General features: G+C 36.9%; 1 protein-coding gene and 1 long non-coding RNA gene across 6 annotated transcripts in view; one reads left to right on the top strand and one right to left on the bottom strand.

The window, feature by feature from the left end:
• The window catches only part of LOC100967527 (AGBL carboxypeptidase 4), a 1457032-nt gene that overhangs the window by 721808 nt on the left and 716252 nt on the right, over positions 1–18972 (bottom strand). The gene's annotated exons all lie outside the window — the stretch shown is intronic.
• LOC130540547 (uncharacterized) lies at positions 880–13364 on the top strand. The gene is made up of 4 exons (XR_008954538.2): positions 880–1522; positions 10193–10298; positions 12162–12339; positions 13139–13364. It is a non-coding gene; the product is annotated as an uncharacterized LOC130540547 (long non-coding RNA).

Raw genomic sequence — 18972 nt, 5'->3', positions numbered from 1 at the left:
ATAACACATGGTCACACAGAGGGGAACAACACACACTGGGGCCTATGGGAGAGTAAAAAGTGGGAGAATGGAAATCGGGAAAAATAACTAATGGGTACTAGGCTTCATATCTGAGTGACAAAATAATCTGTGCAGCAAACCCTCATGACACAGGTTTACTTATGTAACAAACTTGCACATCTATCCATGAACTTAAAATTAGTTAAAAAACACAAAAAATTATAACAAATTTTTTAAAAAAGATAAATGTTTGAGGTAATGTATATCCTAATTACCCTGATTAGATCATTATACATTCTATACATATATCAAAACATCACATATACAACCAAAAAATGTACAGTTGTAATATATCAATTAAAAAATTATATAAAATTCAAAAAGGCATTTATTGATACAAAGTCAATACTTAAAAATCAATTGTATATCTATATACTAACAGTAAACAATTAGAAAATAAAATTTTATTGTGATACCAATTATGATAGTATCAAATATCAGATACCTATAAATAAATGTAATCAAAAGTGCAAGACTTCAAAACGCAAAACTAGAAAACATTGTTGAGACAAATCAGGGTGTTAAGTAAATGGAAAAATCTATCATAGTCATAGATCGAAGATTCATTATTAAAATCTATGTAATTCACTAAAAACCCATTGGAAGTGTCTGTGTCTATGTGTGTTTATGCATGTAAAAGTTGATAAGTTAATTAGAACGTTTATATAGGAGTGCAGAAGGCCAAGAAAAGCAGCAACAGAGTTTTAGATAGCAAGACTTACTGTAATGTTATAGTAATTAAAACAATTTAGTTTACATTGCTATGGATTTGTATAGCTAGACCGATGGATCACAACAAAGAGCCTGGGAATAGACTCAATACATATTAAAAACAATAACGTAGATCAGATGAAAATTTGAACTATCAATGAATGGTCCTGTATCAATCGGTCATCCATATGGAACAAACCAAGCTGGGTGTCTACCTAGCACCAAATACAGAAATAAAACCCAAATAGATTAGGAAATAAAATGCACAAAGCAAAACACAGCAGATTAGTTTATGGACTCAAAGTATGTACAGTTTTTTTTTTACAAAAAGCACCAGAAGCATTAATTATGAAGGAAAAGATAGACATATTTGAGTATTTTACAAAAAAAATACTATGCAAAACGATACCACAGAAAAATGAAAATGAAAGTCAATGATTGAAAAAAAAAATAGAACCACTGCTCTCTTCAAAGCTGTCAGACAGGGACATTTAAGTCTGCAGAGGTTACTGCTGTCTTTTTGTTTGTCTGTGCCCTGCCCCCAGAGGTGGAGCCTACAGAGGCAGGCAGGCCTCCTTGAGCTGTGGTGGGCTCCACCCAGTTCGAGTTTCCCGGCTGCTTTATTTACCTAAGCGAGCCTCAGCAATGGCTGGCGCCCCTCCCCCAGCCTCGCTGCCGCCTTGCAGTTTGCTCTCAGACTGCTGTGCTAGCCATCAGCCAGACTCCGTGAGCATAGGACTCTCCTAGCCAGGTGCGGGATATAATTCTCCTGGTGCGCCATTTCCTAAGCCCGTCAGAAAAGCGCAGTATTCGGGTGGGAGTGACCCGATTTTCCAGGTGCTGTCACCCCTTTCCTTGACCAGGAAAGGGAACTCCCTGACCTCTTGCACGTCCCGAGTGAGGCAATGCCTCGTGCTGCTTTGGCTCGTGCACGGCGCGCTGCACCCACTGTCCTGCGCCCACTGTCTGGCACTCCCCAGTGAGATGAACCCGGTACCTCAGATGGAAATGCAGAAATCACCCATCTTCTGTGTCGCTCACGCTGGGAGCTGTAGACCAGAGCTGTTCCTATTCGGCCATCTTGGCTCCTCCAGCACGGAGCTGGAGATCTGAGAACGGGCAGACTGCCTCCTCTAGTGGGTCCCTGACCCCTGATCCCTGAGCAGCCTAACTGGGAGGCACCCCCTAGTAGGGGCAAACTGACACCTCACACGGCCGGGTACTCCTCTGAGACAAAACTTCCAGAGGAACGATCAGACAGCAGCATTTGCAGTTCATGAAAATCCACAGTTCTGCAGACCCCACTGCTGATAGCCAGGCAAACAGGGTCTGGAGTGAACCTCTAGCAACAGCCTGCAGCTGAGGGTCCTGTCTGTTAAAAGGAAAACTAACAAACAGAAAGGACATCCACACCAAAAACCCATCTGTACATCACCATCATCAAAGACCAAAAGTAGATAAAACCACAAAGATGAGGAAAAAACAGAGCAGAAAAAATGGAAACTCTAAAAAGCAGAGCGCCTCTCCTCCTCCAAAGGAACGCAGTTCCTCACCAGCAACGGAACAAAGCTGGATGGAGAATGACTTTGATGAGTTGAGAGAAGAAGGCTTCAGACGATCAAACTACTCCAAGCTACAGAAGGAAATTCAAACCAAAGGCAAAGAAGTTGAAAAATTTGAAAAAAATTTAGACGAATGTATAACTAGAATAACCAATATAGAGAAGTGCTAAAGGAGCTGATGGAGCTGAAAGCCAAGGCTCGAGAACTATGTGAAGAATGCAGAAGCCTCAGGAGCCGATGAGATCAACTGGAAGAAAGGGTATCAGTGATGGAAGATGAAATGAATGAAATGAAGTGAGAAGGGAAGTTTAGAGAAAAAAGAATAAAAAGAAACAAACAAAGCCTCCAAGAAATATGGGACTATGTGAAAAGACCAAATCTGCGTCTGATTGGTGCACCTGAAAGTGACAGGGAGAATGGAACCAAGTTGGAAAACACTCTGCAGGATATTATCCAGGAGAACTTCCCCAATCTAGCAAGGCAGGCCAACGTTCAGACTCAGGAAATACAGAGAATGCCACAAAGATACTCCTTGAGAAGAGCAACTCCAAGACACATAATTGTCAGATTCACCAAAGTTGCAATGAAGGAAAAAATCTTAAGGGCAGCCAGAGAGAAAGGTCGGGCTACCCACAAAGGGAAGCCCATCAGACTAAGAGCGGATCTCTCAGCAGAAACCCTACAAGCCAGAAGAGAGTGGGGGCCAATATTCAACATTCTTAAAGAAAAGAATTTTCAACCCAGAATTTCATATCCAGCCAAACTAAGCTCCATAAGTAAAGGAGAAATAAAATACTTTACAGACAAGCAAATGCTGAGAGATTTTGTCACCACCAGGCCTGCCCTAAAAGAGCTCCTGAAGGAAGCACTAAACAAGGAAAGGAGCAACCGGTACCAGCCACTGCAAAATCATGCCAAAATGTAAAGACCATCGAGACTAGGAAGAAACTGCATCAACTAATGAGCAAAATAACCAGCTAACTTCATAATGACAGGATCAAATTCACACATAACAATATTAACTTTAAATGTAAATGGACTAAATGCTCCAATTAAAAGACACAGACTGGCAAATTGGATAAAGAGTCAAGACCCATCAGTGTGCTGTATTCGGGAAACCCATCTCACGTGCAGAGACACACATAGGCTCAAAATAAAAGGATGGAGGAAGATCTACCAAGCAAATGGAAAACAAAAAAAGGCAGGGGTTGCAATCCTAGTCTCTGATAAAACAGACTTTAAACCAACAAAGATCAAAAGAGACAAAGAAGGCCATTACATAATGGTAAAGGGATCAATTCAACAAGAAGAGTTAACTATCCTAAATATATATGCACCCAATACAGGAGCACCCAGATTCATAAAGCAAGTCCTGAGTGACCTACAAAGAGACTTAGACTCCCACACAATAATAATGGGAGACTTTAACACCCCACTGTCAACATTAGACAGATCAATGAGACAGAAAGTTAAGAAGGATACCCAGGAATTGAACTCAGCTCTGCACCAAGCAGACCTAATAGACATCTACAGAACTCTCCACCCCAAATCAACAGAATATACATTTTTTTCAGCACCACACCACACCTATTCCAAAATTGACCACATACGTGGAAGTAAAGCTCTCCTCAGCAAATGTAAAAGAACAGAGATTATAACAAACTGTCTCTCAGACCACAGTGCAATCAAACTAGAACTCAGGATTAAGAAACTCACTCAAAAACGCTCAACTACATGGAAACTGAACAACCTGCTCCTGAATGACTACTGGGTACATAACGAAATGAAGGCAGAAATAAAGATGTTCTTTGAAACCAACGAGAACAAAGACACAACATACCAGAATCTCTGGGACACATTCAAAGCAGTGTGTAGAGGGAAATTTATAGCACTGAATGCCCATAAGAGAAAGCAGGAAAGATCCAAAATTGACACCCTAACATCACAATTAAAAGAACTAGAAAAGCAAGAGCAAACACATTCAAAAGCTAGCAGAAGGCAAGAAATAACTAAAATCAGAGCAGAACTGAAGGAAATAGAGACACAAAAAACCCTTCAAAAAATTAATGAATCCAGGAGCTGGTTTTTTGAAAGGATCAACAAAATTGATAGACCACTAGCAAGACTAATAAAGAAGAAAAGAGAGAAGAATCAAATAGACGCAATAAAAAATGATAAAGGGGATATCACCACCGATCCCACAAAAATACAAACTACCATCAGAGAATACTACAAACACCTCTACACAAATAAACCAGAAAATCTAGAAGAAATGGATAAATTCCTCGACACATACACTCTCCCAAGACTAAACCAGGAAGAAGTTGAATCTCTGAATAGACCAATAACAGGCTCTGAAATTGTGGCAAAAATCAATAGCTTACCAACTAAAAAGAGTCCAGGACCAGATGGATTCACAGCCGAATTCTATCAGAGGTACAAGGAGGAACTGGTACCATTCCTTCTGAAACTATTCCAATCAATAGAAAAAGAGGGAATCCTCCCTAACTCATTTGATGAGGCCAGCATCATTCTGATACCAAAGCCTGGCAGAGACACAACCAAAAAAGAGAATTTTAGACCAATATCCTTGATGAACATTGATGCAAAAATCCTCAATAAAATACTGGCAAACTGAATCCAGCAGCACATCAAAAAGCTTATCCACCATGATCAAGTGGGCTTTATCCCTGGGATGCAAGGCTGGTTCAATATATGCAAATCAATAAATGTAATCCAGCATATAAACAAAACCAAAGACAAAAACCACATGATTATCTCAATAGATGCAGAAAAGTCCTTTGACAAAATTCAACAACGCTTCATGCTAAAAACTCTCAATAAATTAGGTATTGATGGGACATATCTCAAAATAATAAGAGCTATCTATGACAAACCCACAGCCAATATCATACTGAATGGGCAAAAACTGGAAGCATTCCCTTTGAAAACTGGCACAAGACAGGGATGCCCTCTCTCACCACTCCTATTCAACATAGTGTTGGAAGTTCTGGCCAGGGCAATTAGGCAGGAGAAGGAAATAAAGGGCATTCAATTAGGAAAAGAGGAAGTCAAATTGTCCCTGTTTGCAGATGACATGATTTTATATCTAGAAAACCCCATTGACTCAGCCCAAAATCTCCTTAACCTGATAAGCAACTTCAGCAAAGTCTCAGGATACAAAATCAATGTACAAAAATCACAAGCATTCTTATACACCAATAACAGACAAACAGAGAGCCAAATCATGAGTGAACTCCCATTCACAATTGCTTCAAAGAGAATAAAATACCTAGGAATCCAACTTACAAGGGATGTGAAGGACCTCTTCAAGGAGAACTGCAAACCACTGCTTAATGAAATAAAAGAGGATACAAAGAAATGGAAGAACATTCCATGCTCATGGGTAGGAAGAATCAATATTGTGAAAATGGCCATACTGCCCAAGGTAATTTACAGATTCAATGCTATCCCCATCAAGCTACCAATGACTTTCTTCACAGAATTGGAAAAAACTACTTTAAAGTTCATACGGAACCAAAAAAGGGCCCGCATCGCCAAGTCAATCCTAAGCCAAAAGAACAAAGCTGGAGGCATCACGCTACCTGACTTCAAACTATACTACAAGGCTACAGTAACCAAAACAGCATGGTACCGCTACCAAAACAGAGATATAGATCAATGGAACAGAACAGAGCCCTCAGAAATAACGCCGCATATCTACAACTATCTGATCTTTGACAAACCTGAGAAAAACAAGCAATGGGGAAAGGATTCCCTATTTAATAAATGGTGCTTGGAAAACTGGCTAGCCATATGTAGAAAGCTGAAACTGGATCCCTTCCTTATACCTTATACAAAAATCAATTCAAGATGGATTAAAGACTTAAACGTTAGACCTAAAACCATAAAAACCCTAGAAGAAAACCTAGGCATTACCATTCAGGACATAGGCACGGGCAAGGACTTCATGTCTAAAACACCAAAAGCAATGGCAACAAAAGACAAAATTGACAAATGGGATCTAATTAAACTAAAGAGCTTCTGCACAGCAAAAGAAACTACCTTCATAGTGAACAGGCAACCTACAACATGGGAGAAAATTTTCACAACCTACTCATGTGACAAAGGGCTAATATTCCAGAATCTACAATAAACTCAAACAAATTTACAAGAAAAAAACAAACAACCCCATCAAAAAGTGGGCAAAGGATATGAACAGACACTTCTCAAAAGAAGATATTTATGCAGCCAACATACACATGAAAAAATGCTCATCATCACTGGCCATCAGAGAAATGCAAAGCAAAACCACAGTGAGATACCATCTCACACCAGTTAGAATGGCAATCATTAAAAAGTCAGGAAACAACAGGTGCTGGAGAGGATGTGGAGAAACAGGAACACTTTTACACTGTTGGTGGGACTGTAAACTAGTTCAACCATTGTGGAGGTCAGTGTGGCGATTCCTCAGGGATCTAGAACTAGAAATACCATTTAACCCAGCCATCCCATTACTGGGTATATACCCAAAGGACTATAAATCATGCTGCTATAAAGACACATGCACACGTATGTTTATTGCAGCACTATTCACAGTAGCAAAGACTTGGAACCAACCCAAATGTCCAACAATGATAGACTGGATTAAGAAAATGTGGCACATATACACCATGGAATACTATGCAGTCATAAAAAATGATGAGTTCATGTCCTTTGTAGGGACATGGATGAAACTGGAAATCATCATTCTCAGTAAACTATCGCAAGGACAAAAAACCAAACACCGCATGTTCTCACTCATAGATGGGAATTGAACAATGAGAACACATGGACACAGGAAGGGGAACATCACACTCTGGGGACTGTTGTGGGATGGGGGGAGTGGGGAGGGATAGCATTAGGAGATATACCTAATGCTAAATGACGAGTTAATGGGTGCAGCACACCAGCATGGCACATGTATATATATGTAACTAACCTGCACATTGTGCACATGTACCCTAAAACTTAAAGTATAATAATAAAATTAAATAAATAGACAATTAAATGAATATTGATGACTTTCTGAAAAACAAAAAAAGATTAAAAAATAGAGTAATCCTCACAATGGTTTAATATGCAAATTTATAAAGAACTATTATAAATCAAAATATAAAAGACCAACAATACAATAGAAAATAGGCCAAGCATATAATCAGACAAGATATAGAAGGAGGAATATAAAGGTTTGTAAATTAAATATATGAATAGATGATTACTCCACTAGCAGTTGAGGAAATATAAATTAAGGAAATAATGAAATTTCTCATCCATCATATCAGCAAAAAAGTAAATCTAATATCAAGTATTAGCAAATCTAATATCAAGTATTGGTAATTATGAAAGAACAATGATTTTGAACATTGCTGGTAAGCATGTAAAATAGAAGAGCCTCTTTAGAGGGGTACTTGACAATTAAGATGTTTATAACCTATAACCTAGCAATTCCACTTTTATGTGTTCTCCTTAAACAAATTTTGCCCATTGTATAAGGAGACACATACAGGGTTGTTCACTGTATCACTATTCATTTATAATAGGAAAACAAAAAAGTAACTAAAACCGCTTAATTTAAAAAACTGGATAAATTGTGGTTCATTAGTACAAAATACTTTTCAGCATTTAAAATGAATGCATTAGAGTGACATTTATCAACATAGAGAAACTTCCAAAAACTATGTTTAATGAAAATGGCAAGCATTTTAACACAAAACAGTAGTATATTTGTATACTTATATATAATACAAGTATAATAAAAATACAAAATTATGCATGGTAATAATAATTTCAGAAATTTGGTAACTTCTGATAGAAAGAAAGAGGTAAGGAGAGAGGATGTTAGCTATATCCATAATGACTTATTTATCAAAATCAATAAAAGCAAGCAGGATCTGAAAGATGACAAAATGTTAATATCTGCTTCATTTTATTGAGTGCTTTTATGTTATTTTATGTATATATGAAATTTCCCTAATTTAAAATATAAAAATTTAAATAACTTTAATTCATTTGACACTTTAGTGTAAAATATGAAGTAGAATAATGTAGTTTTTTCCAAATGGTTAGCAAGTTGTGCCAATATCATTTATTGAATAAGTCATTCCTTTCTAATTTTAAATGCTACCATTTCCATATAATAAATTTTTATATGTTTGGGTTTATCTCTGGACTTCAATTTCTGTTCCACTGATCTGTATGTTTATCCTAATGACAGCCTCCCATAATTTTTTTTTTTTTTTGAGACGGAGTCTCACTCTGTCGCCCAGGCTGGAGTGCAGTGGCGCTATCGTGGCTCACTGCAACCTCTGCCTCCCAGGTGCAAGCAATTCTCCTGCCTCAGCCTCCTGAGTAGCTGGGACTACAGTCGCATATCACCACACCCGGCTAATTTTTGTATTTTAGTAGAGATGGCGTTTCTCTGTGTTGCCCAGGCTGGTCTCGAAGTCCTGAGCTCAGGCAATCCGCCTGCCTTGGCCTCCCAAAGTGCTGGGATTATAGGCGTGAGCCACCACGCCCGGCCCTCCCAATAATTTTGATAATTGTAGTTTCATGATATGTTTCAATTTATATTATGGCAAATCTCTAGTGAATGTTTTCCTTTTAAGATTTATTTGGTTTCAATCACACTCAGTGATTTTTCTTATATTTTATGGTTATTTTCTTTCATAATTCATTTTGTTTATGCTTCCTCACTATGTTTTAAAATTTTTTGTTATACAATATTTCCTTAAAATATTTTCATGTTTTTCCTTCTTTATTTAGTAATTTCCATATCATTTATCCTAGTTTTATATTACAAATGGTTATATTTAAACTTAAAAATGAATTTGAGTCCATAACTTAGGTATGAGTAGTTTTTATTATGAATGATGTCAGTAACTCCTTTGAGACTAACGCTTGGCACTTAACCTCCTCTGATAATACAGAAGGTTTATAACTCAGTGGGGAAAAGCTCTTTGGAGTACGTCTGATAACATGTTCTAATCATATTGCACCATGTACAAAGGTTGGTGTGAAATGGGCAGAACTACACAGGAGTTTAGGATCAATCTGCCTTGGTGTGATGACATATCAAAGGTTATATAGATAATATGGTATGGGGCTGAGTTGGGGATAAAATCTAGATCTCTATTTGTTCAACCAATCAGCTCCTTTACTTCGGAGCCATATTCCCAGTTTTTATATTACTTATTGGGAGTGCAGCCTGATTCCCAGCATTGTGGAAAGAAATGCTGGAGTTTCAAGCCTACTTCTTACTATGTGATTTATCATCTTTCTGAGCCTGTTATTTGTAGGGAGGAAAATCATACCCATCTGGTAGAGTTCTTAGAATTAAATATAATTGCCCAGACAATGTGTTTAGGGAACAATAAAAGACTACATATATATGTACATAATGTACATATATACGTACATGAACCTATACATCTATATACATTACATACAATTTATAGATATGTTTCCTATATATGTGTAGCTTCATGTACATATATATGAATATGTACGTGTGTATAGACACATATATATACATATATGTGCATGTATGTATGTAAGGATATAGAGAGACAGATCATATGTATGATTACGCTAAGTCTCCTGCCCATGAAGAACCAAAAAGTTGCCACCTAAAGTCTTCAAAAAATGCTGAACAATCCTGGGCCTCATATATCAAAAGCATGGAGTCTGGATAATCACTATGTGAAAAACGAATCCTTATCTATTATAAGTTGATGTTGAAGAGTCACAGGGAATCAACAAAGTTTGTTAATTAGCTGCACCTGTGTCTTGCTAACTGGAAGTTGTCAATCTTCACACAGATACTGCAGTCTGACAGAGATGGTAAAAAAAAAAAATGGCTTGCAGATTGCACATTAGAAGATTCTTCTCCCTCACTGAAAACTTGTGAGAAGGCAGCCAAAAGAGGTAAAAGGGGAATGGAGCAAAACATTCTCATCAAGGGGAGTTTAGCATATCAAACAAGGGCATTTGCAACATGACAGAAAGAAGAAAAAGATCTTTCAGGGAGACTCTTTCTTCTCCCTACTCAAAATAAATATCCACCAAGATACAGACAAAAAAAAAGCCTCTCTTTTCCTCAATCTGACAGCATTTCCTACATGGAATTTTGTTCTAAATTTTAGCACTAATTCAAACATATTCATTTAATCATAATTTTAATATTTATTAAATAAACAGTTATGGGTTTCCTACTCTGCTATGTGCTGAGATTATATAAATTAATAAGACTGGGCCCTTTGCCCTTAAGTGAGGAAAATAAACCTGTAAAACACACACACACACACACACACACACACACACACACGCTAAGGTAGAGTCTGTAGCCAGCCTAAGGGAAGGAGAGGTGAATTTTTGCTGAGGAATAAGGACTGGCCAGGCAGGAGAGAACACATGGAAGACATTTCAGTCAGAGGGAGCAACAAGAACAAAGGCTAAGTGGTAATTCTGGGGCTGGGTAGGGCAAGAGATCAGACTGTGTCATTAAGACATATGAGCATGTTAAAAAGTTTTAACTTTCACTGAAAGCAATATGAAGGGCCTACTGAAGGGTTTTAATTGTAGGTGTGAAAGGTTCAGATTTGTGTTTCAGAAAAAGCACCTAAGGCTGCAATGAATGACTGTTCCAGGGTTTATACTGGTCTCTGTAGAGTCAGCTGAATAAGTAAATGCTCTACTCTGAGGAAACGCATACTGTTATGGAGAAAACAAGCAAGTAAACAAGTTACTGCAAACCCAGTGTCATTAATGCAAAAATAGAAGAATATGTCAAGAACTCTTGGAGCTTTGGGTATAGTGCACAGAGGACAGTGATCACATCTGCCTGAATGGGAAGAGTACACTTTCTTTTGAGCCACTTCCCAAAAGATGATGTGTAGTTCTGAGTCAAATCACTTTGAAATTAGTACCATAGTACATTTCCCCTCCTAGTTGTGGCTATGTATGGTTTGTAAGATGACTGAGATCAGGGCAAAATCCTTCACATCTTTTGTAACTGCAAAGTAGGTACTGACAGGGCTGAAGTCAGAGTGTATGTATTAGTCTGTTTTCACACTGCTGATAAAGACGTACCCAAGGCGAGGCACGGTGGCTCACGCCTATAATCCCAGCACTTTGGGAGGCCAAAGCAGGCAGATCACGAGGTCAGGAGATTGAGACCATTCTGGCTAACACAGTGAAACCCTGTCTCCATTAAAAATACAAAAAATTAGCCGGGCATGGTGGCACACGCCTGTAGTCCAAGCTACTCGGGAGGCTAAGGCAGGAGAATCACTGGAACCCGGGAGGTGGAGGTTGCAGTGAGCTGAGATCACACCACTGCCCTTCAGCCTGGGCAACGGAGCGAGACTCTGTCCCAAAAAAAAAAAAAAAAAAAAAAGACATACCCAAGACTGGGTAATTTATAAAGAAAAAGAGGTTTAATGGACTCACAGTTCCACGTGGCTGGGAGGCCTCACAATCATGGTAGAAGGCAAAAGGCACATCTTACATGGCAGCAGGCAAGACAGAATGAGAGCCAAGAGAAAGGGGAAACCTCTTATAAAAACCATCAGATCTCATGAGATGTATTCACTACCACAAGAACAGCATGGGGGAAACCACCCCAATGATTCAATTATTTCCCACTGGGTTCTTCCCATAACACATGGGAATTATGAGGGCTACACTTCAAGATGAGATTTGAGTGGGGACACAGCAAAACCATATCAGTGTATATTAAATAAAATCTGATTTATTAGGCTTTCTTTAAACCTATTATTTATTAAACAGGTTCTCCTTCCTGCGTGATGGGAAAGTCAAGGATAATAAATAGAAAACCAGCCGAGTGGATGGCTTCAATACTAGGCCAACCTATAATGCACCCCATGAATGAATTTCCACCTATACTCACTTCATGTTTCCCCTGCACAGAAGTGCTACGGAGTTAATAGGACAGATGAAATAACAGGTATATACATCTGTTTTTTTTAATGGGCTATTCATCAGGCACAGGGGAAGAAGCTATAGGTTTTCTCAGTGCTTCTGAAATTCTCAAACAGGAATGCATAGGTTTCTAAACTCAGGCAAAACCAAAATTCCTTTCCTTTTTTTTTTTTAAACACACACACACACACACACACACACACACAAATACAAGATCTCACTCTATTGCACAGGCTGGAGTGCAATAGTGTGATCATGGCTCATGCAGCTTTGAACTCCTGGGCTCAAGTGATCCTCCTGCCTCAGACTCCCAAGTAACTGGAATTATAAGTACAAGCACAGTGCTTTGCCTTCCTTTTAAAAATTTCTTCAGTACATCCCTTGAGGGGGCCTTTCTACCTGCTGCATGATTTCTCACACTGCTACCCACTTCTGGCTTCCATTAGGTATATACTTCTATTGGCTTTTGTTATCATTTTATAATAAAATGAGGAAGGATTTGAGTCCTAGATTACCTTGCTTAATGGTGGCACAGCCTTTTCTTGATGAGACATTTAATGGTAGTCTATTTTCTTATAAACGCATACAAATCATATGTGCTAGACTGAAAATTGTTCAGAACTATTCTGCTTACTCTATATCCATATTCTTTATACTATGATTTTGCTGCTCCTCCCATCAAAAGGTGACACCTTTGAATTTGGGCTGATCTGGTGATTGGTTTTGCCCAATAAAACCTGGTATAACGATGGTACAGCAGCTTTAAGCCAAGACCTCAAGAAGCCTTGTGTAGTTCCATATTCTCTTTGAAATCCTACTATCAGCATTTGATCAAATCTAGGGTAGGGTGACAGTGGATGAGACTACATTGACTAAAGCCCAATGATTCCAACTGAATCCATCTTAGACCAACATATAGACGGTTGACTTCCAAATATATGAGAGCACCCAGACAAGATCAGCAGATTAATCTATAGCTGATCACTAATACAGAAAAACCATCCGGTTGGCCCATGGACTTAACGAGCATTAATAAATGTTTCCTGTCTTAAGCCACTGGTTTTTGGTGCTTTGTTATTGAAAGAAATCAAAATATTTTATCCAAAAATATATTTATTTGACATATTTTGAGATGGCTGTTCAAAGAGCCAACAAATAGAAATAACCCTGTAAAGCTGTATTTTGTGTGGGAAATCTGTGTCTGCAGAGAATTTGAATTGATACAACCAGGCCTTTCCTTGCCCAGATCCAGAAAAGATTAACTGAGAGTCTGACACTTTTAAAGGTCTGATAATAACATTTACTATCTATTCTCTCTGAAGGCTACTACCTGTGAGGTTTCATTTACATAAAAGACCATGTTGTTAGTCAAGTCCCCTCTTCTTTCTCTCCCATAAGCTGTCTTGCCACCATGTCCTGATTTACCACCATAACCTGTTTTGGCCATGCTCTGAGCTCCCATTCTTCCCATAAGCTCAAGGTGGTATATAAGGTTCTGCATCCCATTGGGGGTTAGGGTAATCCTTTTGTGATTTTTCCTCTATGTACACGTTAATAAATTTATAATCCTTTTCTCTGATTAATCTGCCTTTTGTGAGTTGATTTTTCAAAGAAGCTTTAGAGAGTGAAGGGGAAGTTTTCCTTTAATCCCTACAATTTTGGCACTGTGAGCAGAATACCAAAACGCCACTCTTCTTGAACCTGCAGTTAAGGGAACCTAGGACCTCATAAACTGATGAAAAAATATGAATTTCTTAACAGCTAGGCTCCAACCTCTCTCTGTGCAATCTGGTCAAGCAGATGGTAAAAAATCACTGTTTGTCTCTTTTTCCTCTGCAAAATTTTGATTAACGGGAGAAAAGGATTTCTGTGACTAGTCTTGGGGATAGTGACTCTGGTGTACTTTTTGGTGCTTTCTGGCATGAATATTCATATTGTTTGGTCTCTCTTCTCCCAGAAATAGTTTTTCCTTGTCCTTGTTTTTCTGTGCTATTCTGTCATAAAGAGGGGTAGTGAGTGAGATTCCTTCTCATCTTGTTTTATGTCCTTGAAAGCTTCCTTGTGACCAAGTAGGAGCTCTCTCTCTTGGTTTCCACCATCTGGGGGACATGATTTTCAGGTCATGTCAGGTGGCCAGTCTCAAATTGGCTGGGTACCCAAACACACTGTTTATTCCAAGCATGTTAAGCTCTCAGGGGGATATATTTTTTTTTTCTCAACCTTTGTTGTTTGGTTAGTTCTGGGAAAGTCTAATCCTAGGAGGCTCTACGTGGTGTTACAAATTAACAGGTCTGTCACTGGTGGCTCCTCACAAATTCATGGGTTACATAAACACCAACCTCAACTGTCTGTGACAAGATCCTTTTGCCTACTCCTGGGAGTAAAATTTTTTGTGGGGTGGGGGATCTTTAGGATTGCCTCTTCTATTCCCTCTCTAGAAAACACCTATTTTTCTAAACCTAGAAAATTACATCCTGGGCTTTCCATAATGAAGTTATTAAACTGAGTCACTACTGGAATAAGTACATCATTGGGAATTCTAATTATCAATGGCAAAAAGATAGGTCCTTTAAATTTGACTCCTGAATTTTAAAAAAGGAGAGATTTCTTATTCCAAACAATTGATGAGAATATCAAACTAAAATAAAAACATAATAGTGCCATGATTAGTCTTAAAATTCTCTTTACAAAATTAAAGAACAAAAATCTAAACTAAAATAAAGTTAAAGTCCTTTGAAAGCTCAAACTGCCAGCTGTGGGTTTCCTATGGGATTCGCAGTGAAGGCTACTCCACCTTGTAGTCTAGTAGTTAAAATTCCACACTTTCACTGCCATGGCCTAGGTTCAATTCGTAGTCAGAGAACTAGTCTCTTTCAGTTGATATTTATGTAACTTTTTATTTTTGAAGGTAACTATTTATTAATCCTGTCCTTCCATGAGCAGCTTTTGATTTCTTATATTCTTCCATCTATGGGGACATATGGGACTTTTGGGACTTTGTGTATAGATGGTCAGTTAAGAAGCTGAGACCCCAGAAAATATGGCCAGACAGATGTGGGTTGTACACCACTTGCACATAAAACTTTCCTTTCTGTAAACTCTCTTTGGGGTGGTTCTAGATCTTATGAGGTAGAAGGGTACTTTCGATTTAAAAGAAAAATTCAAAAGCCAGAAATTTCAGCTGTTTGTCCTGGCTAAAATCTGATAATAAGAGATTTCAAAGCGTTGTGTTTTCTCTAAGAGCTCCATAGTTCAAAGTCAACTCAATTAAAAGATAGCACACACACACACACACACACGCACACACACGTACATATACATATCTAAAATACTTTTGACGTTCCCTCTTTTCCGATTCTGTTTTTAGATTTCTTAGTTGACTAAAACCGTTTTTAAATTATGTATTTGGTCTGTCTGTTCACTTCCTTTCTTACAAAATACTCTACCATTTACTTTTATTCCTCCCTACCCCTCCTTCTTCTCCATCTTTGGTACTACATAAAAAATCTAAAAGAGATGTCCAATGACTCAGACGTCTTAACGCAGAAAAAGGTACCCCTTCACCCCATTTGTGGGGCCTTCTATTTTCCTTCTAGTTTCAAGAGTCATGGAAAGGATACTCTCAGGTCTAAAACTGCTGTCTTTTATAATACATTATTTCATCTCTTTGGCTTTTGAGGGTACCAAAAGTTACTTCATGCTGTGACAGAAAACTTGGCCTTTGTGTGTACAATGGATGTCAGGTCACTGGTGAGAACTACAGTTTTGGAAGTGGCTGGCAGTGGTACAATGAATGTTATTTGTTACATTGTCACACTAATGTTATTACTACAGGAGGCCACTCATTTCTTTGTGCACTTAGTTTTAAAAACATGCAGTTTAAATACTTAGAAAACTGTCTTTATAACGGAGTAAAATATAAAACTGTTGTGTAGCCCAGTCCCATGGTGTTTCCCTCTTTTTGGAGACCCAGGATTCGTGTAAAAATAAAATCCTTGATTTTAAAAAATCTAAATTCTCTGCCTCCTAGCTGTGTCTACTTTTCATCTATCTAAATTATTAGGCTCTAAACATGACAAATGCTAATAATTTAAATTATTGGGCCATGTTCCTTAATGGGCTCCACCCTGAGCACAGTGGTCCAATTAAAAAACAAAGACTAAATTAAAAATTACTTATCTAAATAAAATTAGTCTTCTTATAAAATCCAGTGGTAAATTCCTATGATTTTATGTTACCTTGACAAATGTTTTTAGTCTTCTTATGTCTAACACACCTAACATTTTTATTTAAAAAGTTAAAATTGTCTCTGTACTTTACATATATATTTACTACCCTGTTTTCTCTAAATCTCAGTAAGGGGCTTTGGCCATGTGTGACAGATAAACATTAACATTTCCCATTTAAAAAGACACAATTTAAATCCAGCTATCCTTTTATATTAGTGACTTATACCAATCTCATAACTAAAATTTTAAAATAAAAACTGGAAAGTCTTTATGTCTATATACACACATGTATATGTCTGTTTATATACTGTCTATCTGATACCATTGACTTATAAATAAATACTCATTAATTAACCAGCCTAATACTTGTCAAGTTCATATAATTTTAATAATCTATAGTAAATAAAGATAATTTAAAAAATTGTTAGTAAAATAAAATACATCTTAAGAATTTAGTTTACACATTTTTCCTGGGTATTTTAGTCAGACGAGTTTATACTGTCTCTACTAGATGTTTTAAAGTTATAAATGTGTTACTTCCATAATATTTTCAAATACTTAATTTGTCTGTGAGCTTATGTCTTCAAATGTGAGCCTTTAAATCCTAAGGTCTAGAGAAGTGGCTATGGCAAGGCTGGGGACACTCCTGGGCAGTATTCTCACAGGCCCAGAGCAGTGCCTCCTGGAAAAAGTTAGATCCACCAGACATTGTCTTTATTACTCTAACTTCGGTCATTGGCTCTAAATCTGGCACATGATTAAAATTACCCACTTCCTAGATTTTTCACCAAAAAATAAGGGTTACTGAGAGTTAACATTATAAGTAATATACATAATAATTAAAACTACTAAATATAAAATAGTCTATATACAAAGTATATTAAAAATAAAAACATTTTTATAAAAGAATATAAATGTGGTTTTTGTTAAAAAAAATAATTTTGTCTAGTTTATAAATTTTTATGTTACTTTCAATAAAAAATAAAACTAAATATAAAAAATTTAAAAATTATAAGAGGTTATACAAGAGTTTATCAAAATCTCTTGTGTATATTCAAAACTCATTAAAATTAAATTTGTTTATAAGATTTTATTAAAATTAAATTTAATATTAATAATATAATATGAAGGAAAAATCTAATTTTCTATTCTAAGTAACATTTTCATACAATATTAAAAAGATTTTTGTTTACTTTTTATTTTATTTTATTTTTATTTTTCGAGATGGAGTGTCTCTCTGTCACTCAGGCTGGAGTGCAGTGGTACAATCTTGGCTCACTGCAAGCTCCACCTCCCAGTTCACGCCATTCTCCTGCCTCAGCCTCCTGAGTAGCTGGGACTACAGGCACGTGCCACCATGCCCTGATGACTTTTTGTTTTGTATTTTTTTAGTAGAGACGGGGTTTCACCGTGTTAGCCAGGATGGTCTCTATCTTCTGACCTCGTGATCCGCCTGCCTCGGCCTCCCAAAGTGCTGGGATTACAGGCATGAGCCACCATGCCCAGCTGATTTTTGTTTACTTTTAAATAAACGCCCAAAAAAGAGAGAAGAGAGACAGATTTAGTTTGCCTCATGCTGTCTTTACTAGGTCTTTTGATTATTTGGGAAACAGCCTCTTCTCTATTAATAAAGTTGTTGCTGTTTAAAATGTCTGAATTATCACTTTGGCTAAATGAATATTTTACAGTGACCTGTGCTCCTATTTTGATATCAACTGTTTTAAATCTTTGATATTTGACATATTTCTCACAGTCATATTTCAAATTCTAAATTCAGTCTTTAGATCTGAAATTAACTTTTCATATATTAAGGCCCAAGAGAGTCCAAGAGAGATATATTGGAATTATATAGTATGTTATAATCATATAAAAAATTGTCAAATAAAAAATGATATTTAACTTTTTTTGAGTTGTACTTATAAAAATGTATTATCAATATGTGTTCTAAAATTGTATGAGATTACTAACATACTGATGTGTTTTGGTATATGTTAACAGTAACAATTATGATTATTATGTCAAATTGTATGCCATAGAAATAACAAAATCTCATTGTCAATTGTTATGATTATTCTAAGACTTTTTAAATCCACAGACAAATTATTGTTTTACTTTGATTCTTCCTAAAAAGTAATTTATAATCAGATACAGTACAAAATTTGCTTATTTTTCAAAGAAATTCATAATATGGACCTTGACAAGTACTCTTAAATACATGCTTCTGATAACTTTAGAAATCATACTATTGGAGTAGGTAAAAAATTCCAGGACTCTAATTAAAAAGCTAATACATTCATGACTATTGCTAGCTCAACATCAAGCAGAACAAGAGTTAATTCATGGGGCTAAACTGATAAAGGACTCAAATGATTTTTATAACTTTTTAATTTAAAACATTGCTGATTCCTTTTATGTTTTGTTTTCTAGCA

Source organism: Pan paniscus, chromosome 1 (genome assembly GCF_029289425.2).
Source record: "Pan paniscus chromosome 1, NHGRI_mPanPan1-v2.0_pri, whole genome shotgun sequence".
Taxonomy (NCBI): domain Eukaryota; kingdom Metazoa; phylum Chordata; class Mammalia; order Primates; family Hominidae; genus Pan; species Pan paniscus.
This window is presented reverse-complemented; position numbering and strand designations above follow the sequence as displayed.